The following is a 7,923-nucleotide window of genomic DNA, read 5'->3' as shown; positions in this document are numbered from 1 at the left end:
GACCACATTCTGTGCCACCTGAAAGGAGCAGAAGTTCCCTCAAGACCCACACCTGGTGAGGTGGCCACACCCACCTTCGCCAGCCTCCTTCCTCTCACACACTGCAGGTACACCTGAGCATTTTTCAGACCTGTGAATTAGGGCTGCCCCACCACTGGCATGAGGACAATGAACTGATGCACTTGAGTGCCAGGAGGTGACTGAGCAGCTGCAGCCCAGGAGCCCGACACCTGTGAATCCTACCACCAGGGATAGCCTTAGCCCACACCCCCCCCTGCACTCAAACAGTCTCTGTGGCCCCCAGATTGCTGGGAGCCCATCCCCTGGTTCCTTTCTGTGTTGCCACATCCCTGCCGCAGCTCAGGGCCACACATCAACAGTGTTTGTGGGTGGGCCTGGTCCCCTCTTGGCCATGAGCTCTTGATCCTTCTCCTCAGCTCAAGGAGGTATACAGCAGGTGCTCAATAATGAAAGCTTCACCAGGCTCGTGGGCTTCACAATTTGTTCCAGATCACACTGTGTTTGGGAAAGCCTCTGAAAACAGCTGCTATGATAGATTCATTTTGTAAGGAGATGTGCCACGTTTCGCTTGGAGCACGTTCTTCTGTGTGTTAACTGAGTGGTCACATTCTTTGAGCATGAGCTGTATACCAGCAGGTGCTAGGCACTGTGAGGGGCCACGCCTCTGCCCTCAGGGAGAAGATGCTGGCCACTGGGGGAGGATGTGAGGGAACCAGTTGGAGGGAGGGAAAAGGCACACAACAGGTGCTCAGCAGTGGCTTAGGTATGAGTGGATGGATGGATGAATGGATGAGCAGATGTATAGACACATGGATGTATGGATGGGTGTGTGGACAGATGAATGCTTGGATGGATGGATGGATGGTTGGATGGATGGATGGACATATTAATGATGGATGGATGAATGGACAGATGGATGGGTGATGGATGGATGGATAAGTGGGTGGATGGAGAGATGGACAGATGGATGGATGGATGAACTGATGGAAGGATGAACTGATGAATGGATGGATGATGGAAGGATGGATGGATGTATGAATGGATAAATGGATAGATGGATGAATGATGGATGGATGGAAAGATGAACAGGAGGTGAGTGGATGGATGATGGAAGGGTGGATGGATGATGGATGGATGGATATATGGATGAATGGATGAATGGATAAATGGATGGATGCATGAATGATGGATGGAAGGATGGAAGGATGAACAGGTGAATGGATGGATGATAGATGGATGGGTGATGGATGGATGGATGAATGGATGGATGGATGATGGATGGATAGAAGGATGAACAGGTGAATGGATGGTTGGTGGAAAGATGGATGGATGAACAGGCGAATGGATGGATAGACAGGTGAATGGATGGATGATAAAAGGATGGATGAATGATGGATGGATGAATGGACAGATGATGGATGATGGCTGGATGGATGATGGATGGATGGAAGGATGAACAGATGAATGGATGGATGATGGAAGGATGGATAGAGGATGGATGGATGAATGGATAAACGGATGGATAGATGAATGATGGATGGATGGAAGGGTGAACAGGAGGTGAGTGGATGGATGATGGGAGGATGGATGGATGATAGACGGATGGATATATGGATGGATGGATGAAGGACGGATGGATGGAAGGATGGACAGGTGAATGGATGGATGATGGAAGGATGGATGAATGAATGGATGGACAGACGAAGAGGTGGATGGATGGTGGCTGAATGGATGGATGATAAAAGGATGGATGGATGATGGATGGATGAATGGATGGACGATGGATGGATGAATGGAAGGATGAATAGGTGAATGGATGGATGATGGATGGATGGAAGGATGAAGAGGCGAGTGGATGCATGAATGGATGATGGATGCATGGAAGAATGAACAGGTGAATGGATGGATGATGAAAGGATGGATAGAAGAATGGATGGAGGGATGGATGAACAGGTGAATGGATGGATGGATGGGTGAATGGATGGATGATGAATGAATGGATGGATGGATGGATGGATGGACAGGTGAATGGCAGGATGAGGAGGCGAGTGGATGAATGATGGAAGGATGGATGGATGATGGATGAATGGATGATGGATGCATGGAAGAATAAACAGGTGAATGGATGGATGATGAAAGGATGGATGGAAGAATGGGTGGAGGGATGGATGAACAGCTGAATGGATGAACAGGTGAATGGATGGACGGGTGAATGGATGGATGATGAATGAATGGATGAATGGATGGACAGGTGAATGGATGGATCATGGATGGATGGAAGATGGTTGGATTGATAGAAGGATGAACAGCTGAATGGCTGGATAATGGAAAGATAGATGGAAGGATGGATGGAAAGATGGATGGATGGACAAAAGGGTGAATGGATGGATGAAGAGGTGACCAGATGAATGATGGATGGATGGATGGATGATGGATGGATAGAAGGATGAACAGTTGGATGGATGATGGAAAGATAGATAGAAGGATGGATGGATGGACGAACAGGTGAATGGATGGATGGACAGGTGAATGGATGGATGATAAAAGGATGGATGGATGGACGGAGGGATGGATGGATGATGGATGGATGGGTGGAAAGATGAACAGGTGAATGGATGGATGATGGATGGATGGATCGATGGAAGGACCCACAGGTGTATGGGAAGATGATGGAAGAATGGATGGATGGATGAATGGATAATGGATGGATGGATAGATGGATGGAAGGATGAACAGGTAAGCAGATAGATGATGGAAGGATGAATGGATGGGTGGATGGACAGGTGAATGGATGGATAGACAGGTGAATAGATGGAAGATAAAAGAATGGATGAATGATGGATGGATGAAAGGACAGATGGATGGATGATGGATGGATGGATGATGGATAGATGGATGGAAGGAAGAACAGGTAAATAGATGATGGAAGGATGAACGGATGGATGGATGGACAGAGTGAACAGCACAAGGGCCCTCCTGCATCCCTTGCCACTCACCTGGATGTACAGGTCCACCAGCTCGCTCTGCCACAGGATGTAGTAGATCTTCCCTGCTTGCAGCCAGGCATGCGCCTCCTCTTTCTTCTGGAGGTGAATGAACATCCCCAGACTTTGTTTGGTGTAGTCCAGAGTGGATCTGTAGGCCCTGGAATCAGACACAGGTGTCAGAACAAGGGCTCTCATCCTCCTGGAACCAGTCTGCCTCCTCCCGTGGGTCTGGTGACAGATGAATCTGGAATGTGGGGACTGGGAACGGCCCTCTTGTGTGTACAGTGTTCTGCCCTTCCCAGGCTGCTGGGAGGGCCAGAGTGAACACACACGGCATGGAAAAGATGAAGGACATCCTTCTGAGGGAATCGAGCATCATGCTGCCCTGTGGCAGGAGGAGTGTGCTAGTCCATCTCCCCTGCCTCCCAGACATGGCCTGTGTCTTCTCCAGACGCACCAGGAGACATTAGTATTCAGAGGCTATCTAGGCCGATGGTTCTCAAGGTGTGCAGGCATCACAGTCACTCGGAGGCCTGTCTGTATAGCTTGCTGGCCCTGCCTCCAGAGCTTCTGGCTCCACAGACCTGGGGCAGGACCTAGAACTCCTACTTGCCACAAGCTCCTAGGTGATATAGATGCTGTTCTGCTGGTCCAGGGACTACACTTTGAGAAGCATGGCTCTAGCACACTGGCCCATTTTCCTTCTGTGAACCTCGAGGCCAAGACTGGAGCCAGTCTCCCGGGTCCCCATGGAATCTCATTCCTTCCCTGCTCTCAGTAAGTCCGGCACTCGAGGTGCTGTGACTGCAGCAATGTCACCGGGAGCTGTGTGTGGGGTGGCCAGGGCCATGGTTACCCCACCAGGTCAGGATGCTCGGGGGAAGCCAAGTGGGCCACCTATGGGATGTGAGACCTTGAAGCCCTGCCCCAGGGAAGCAGGTGACACAATTGGCTCTTTCTTCTGTGGGAGAGAAGCCACAGGTGGCTGCTATGGTCACATTTAAGGGGACAGATGAAGGCCAGGAGTGAAGACTCGGGGTAGACAGAGGTCAGATGACAAAAGCCACCATAGTAGGAAGAACAGCCCAGAGTGCACGTACTGCCTCTGCTGGGGTTGAGATGACCTTTGACCCAACAAGGGAGGCTCAAACTGGGACTCACGGGCCAGCAGCAGCCCTGGGACGACCCGAGACCCACCAGCTCAAAGCATCTGATGCCAAGGAACCAAATAATCCAAAGGAAAGGGGCTGATGGGGCCCTGGGCCAGCTTCCCTGTGCCCCCTCCCTGCCCCCCCAAGCTTCCCTGTGTCCCCCTCCCTTCCCTGCCCCCCAACCCCTTTGCCCCCCTCCACACCCCCACCATGGCAAAGCCAGTCCTCACCGCTCGGTGCCCAGGGACAGGTACAGCTGACTGATGGTCTCCAGGAACTGCCCCCTCATGCACCTTGTCGGTCACCTTGCGGGCCAGGCACAGCTGGAACTCATGGTAGATGACACACTGGGCCTCACTGGGCATGACGACACTGTAGAAGTAGCGCAGCCACTGGACGGCCCGCAGCTGGCTTGGGCAGAAGACAAAATGGAAGATGTCAGCCTCCCAGCATCGAAGCGAGGCTGGCTGGGCTCGGAGGCCCCTGTGCTGTGCTTGTCTCTTTCACACCTCTGTGAACCTGGGCCCCATAGGCGGGGAGCCTGAGCATAGACAGGCCATGTACCTTTACAAGGGCAGACACCGAGCACACCGTGACATGGGCACAGCTTGGTGCAGATGCTCATGGTAGAGGCCGGCCTTCTTTACAATTCCCAGGGCCAAGGTCCTGGCCAGGCTCAGCCCCTGCACCAGGCCATCTATTTCTGCTTCACAAAGCCCCTCTGGCGAGGACCAGGGCCGCCTTCAGCCTGAGCTGATGAGGCCAGGGGCACAAGTAGCCCCTGTCGCAGATGGAACCCTGAGAGAGCAAAGCCAAGTGTCATGTCTGCCACACTCGGCATCATGTTGGGGGAATGGGGTTCAAAGCCAGGCCCTGGTGTTCCCACACATGCTTCTCTCATGCATCCAGGCTCCAAAACCACAGGCTCACTGGCCTCTCCCAAAGCCACGGTGCTAGGAACAGTGGAAAGCTTCTGATTTTCTAGTGTCAGAAACATTCCGAAGATTAACACCGGAAACCAGGTACACTGAATGGACATCTGTCACACATGCCCCCCGACGACAGCTGAATACACTGTCCTCACGAAACTGCAAATCAAGAGTGAAGGAAACGTGGGAAATTCAAAAATATGTGGAAATTACACACTCCTAAACAACCAGTGAGCCAAAGAAGAGACCATCAGGGAAACTGAAAACTAATTTGAGAAGAATGCAAACAAATGCACAGCCCAGGCCAGCACGATGGCTCACGCCTGTCATCCCAGCACTGTGGGAGGCTGAAGCGGGAGGATCGCTTGAGTCCAGGAGTTTGAGATCAGCCTGGGAAAAATGGTGAAACCTTGTCTCTATAAAAAAATACAAAAATTAGCTGGGTGGGGTGGTGCACATCTGTAATCCCAGCTACTCAGGAAGGTGAGGCATGAGAATGGCTTGAACCTGGGTACAAGTTGCAGTGAGCCAAGATTGCACCACTGCATCCCAGCCTGGGCAATGGAGCAAAACCTAAAAAAAAAAAAAAAAAAAAGGCACAGCATATCAAAAACTCCAAGATGCAGCTAAGGCAGTGCTGAAAGGGAAATTTATAACTGTAAATGTCTACATTCAAAGAAAGAAGAAAAATCTCAAATCAAAAACCTAACCTTCCACCTTGAGAAACTAAAAAATGAACTAAACCCAAAGTGAATAAAAGGAAGAAAATAATAAACGTGAGAGTGGAAATGGGAAGTAAAAATACAGGGAATGGAAAAACAAAAGAGACAGTCAACAGAACCAAAAGTGGGTTTTTTGAAAATAATAAAATTGACAAATCGTTCACCAGACTGACCAAGAAAAGAAAGATGGGACACAAATGACTCAAATCAGAGACTGAGCACCATGGCTCACGCCTGTCATCCCAGCGCTTTGTGAGGCCGATGTGAAAGGATCGCTGAGGCCAGCATTCAAGACCAGCCTGCGGGAACATGATGAGACCCCATCTCTAATAAAAATAAATAAATAAAAAATTAAAAACCCAAGTTTCTAAAGTCAGAAATGAAAGAGGAAACATTATTGCCGACCTGACAAATAAAAGGATTACATGAAAACACTACAAACAATTGTACACCAAAAAATCAGACCATCTAGACACAACAGCCAAACTCCTAGAAGGACACAAACTACCGAAAGTGTCTCAAAAATGACCCCAAGTAAGCATGTGGGGTATCAACCCCACCCTCGGTCTCCTCGACCGTTCAGCGCAGGGTGGGGAGACAGGAAAGCATGATCTCTATCCCTGGCCTGCATTTCCAGTCTGAAACCCCCAGCAGCCTGGGGAGGGCCTCATAGGAGGAGGTGCCACAGGGTATTGTGCCAGGAGCCACCGGAGGCTGCAGTGGGGGCTGGGGCGCTGGGCTCCTGGAGGGTCTCCTTCCAGTCAGAGAATGCCCCTGGGGAAGAAGCCTGGGTATGAACCCCCCCCCCTCCTTGGGCAGATGTGTGGGACCAGGGCCCCTTCACACGGTCCTTTCCAAAATCTCATCCCTCCTAGGGACAGGAGTGAGTGCCAGGCCTGTGCTGGGAAATGGGCAGGTTTGGTCACAGCCCCTGGAGCTCTGGTCCAGGCCACAGGAGGCACCTCCGAATGGTCTCACTGTGCCATGACAAAGCGCTGCAAGGCAGAGAGGACTCAACAGTATCCCTTGTCTCAGCCATTTCCCTGGACTCAACTTCCTCATCTATTCTCTGCGGCCTAGATTTCGGACAGCCCTGCCCACCTAATGTCCGTTTACTGCTCAGTGTGCAGTGACTGTTCGATAGCACTCCATGGCTCCCTAGTGCTCTTAGGGAAAAGGCCAAGGCACAGCCTGAGGCCCCAGACCCTGCTTAGCTCTCCAGAAGAGCTTCTCACCATCCAGCACCCAACCCACCCACTCCCAACTCTGCACCTCCCTGTATGAGCCCTGCTCACTCACCCCCACTCACACCCCACTCATCCCCGCTCACACTCCCGCTTACTCACCCCCGCTCATACCCCACTCATCCCCACTCACACTCCTGCTCACTCACCCCCATCACACCCCGGCTCACTCACCCCCACTCATCCCCGCTCACACTCCCGCTCACTCACCCCCATCACACCCCCGCTCACTCACCACCATTCACTCACTCCCGCTCACTCACCCCCACTCACTCACCCCTGGGCTTTCACACAGGCTACACCACCAGCCCCTCCCCCACCACCAGCCCCTCATCCACACCTGTTACTTGACTAAATCCTCTCAACCCTCTGGTACCAGACTAAAGAGGCTTCCCTAACCCGGGGCCAAGTGCTGCCCCGCCATCATGTCACTCACCCTTTTGTGGTTTCTTTGGCCTGAAGCTCACGTTCCGATGCTCAGCACCTGCTTCCCGAGGACTCCACAAGCTCCATTTGTGGGTGGGGCCTGGCACACTCTGCACGAGCTGCTTTTGCATGAACTGCTCTGTGGCTTTGGGCAATCACCCGCCCCTGTGTCCTCTGTGAAGTGGGATGACAGGTGCGCAGGGCTGCCGAGATACCAAGCAGATAACACAGGCACAAGAACTGGCGTTCAAGGCCTGGCTCATGGAGGGGCCCCAAGTCCCAGCTCAGCAGAGCCTGCCTTGATCCCAGGGTTATGGCCAGGGATTCCCAGAACGCAGGACTTTCCGTGCTCAAGGCAGGATGGTCCCTGAGCAAACCCGAAAGAGCTGGCTGCCCCAGTAGGGCACAGAGGGCCTGGCCCTGCATGGGAACGGCCTGTCTCC

Source organism: Trachypithecus francoisi, unplaced genomic scaffold (assembly GCF_009764315.1).
Source record: "Trachypithecus francoisi isolate TF-2019V2 unplaced genomic scaffold, Tfra_2.0 Contig00488, whole genome shotgun sequence".
NCBI lineage: Eukaryota > Metazoa > Chordata > Mammalia > Primates > Cercopithecidae > Trachypithecus > Trachypithecus francoisi.
The sequence above is the reverse complement of the archived record's forward strand: the minus strand, read 5'-3'. Positions refer to the sequence as shown.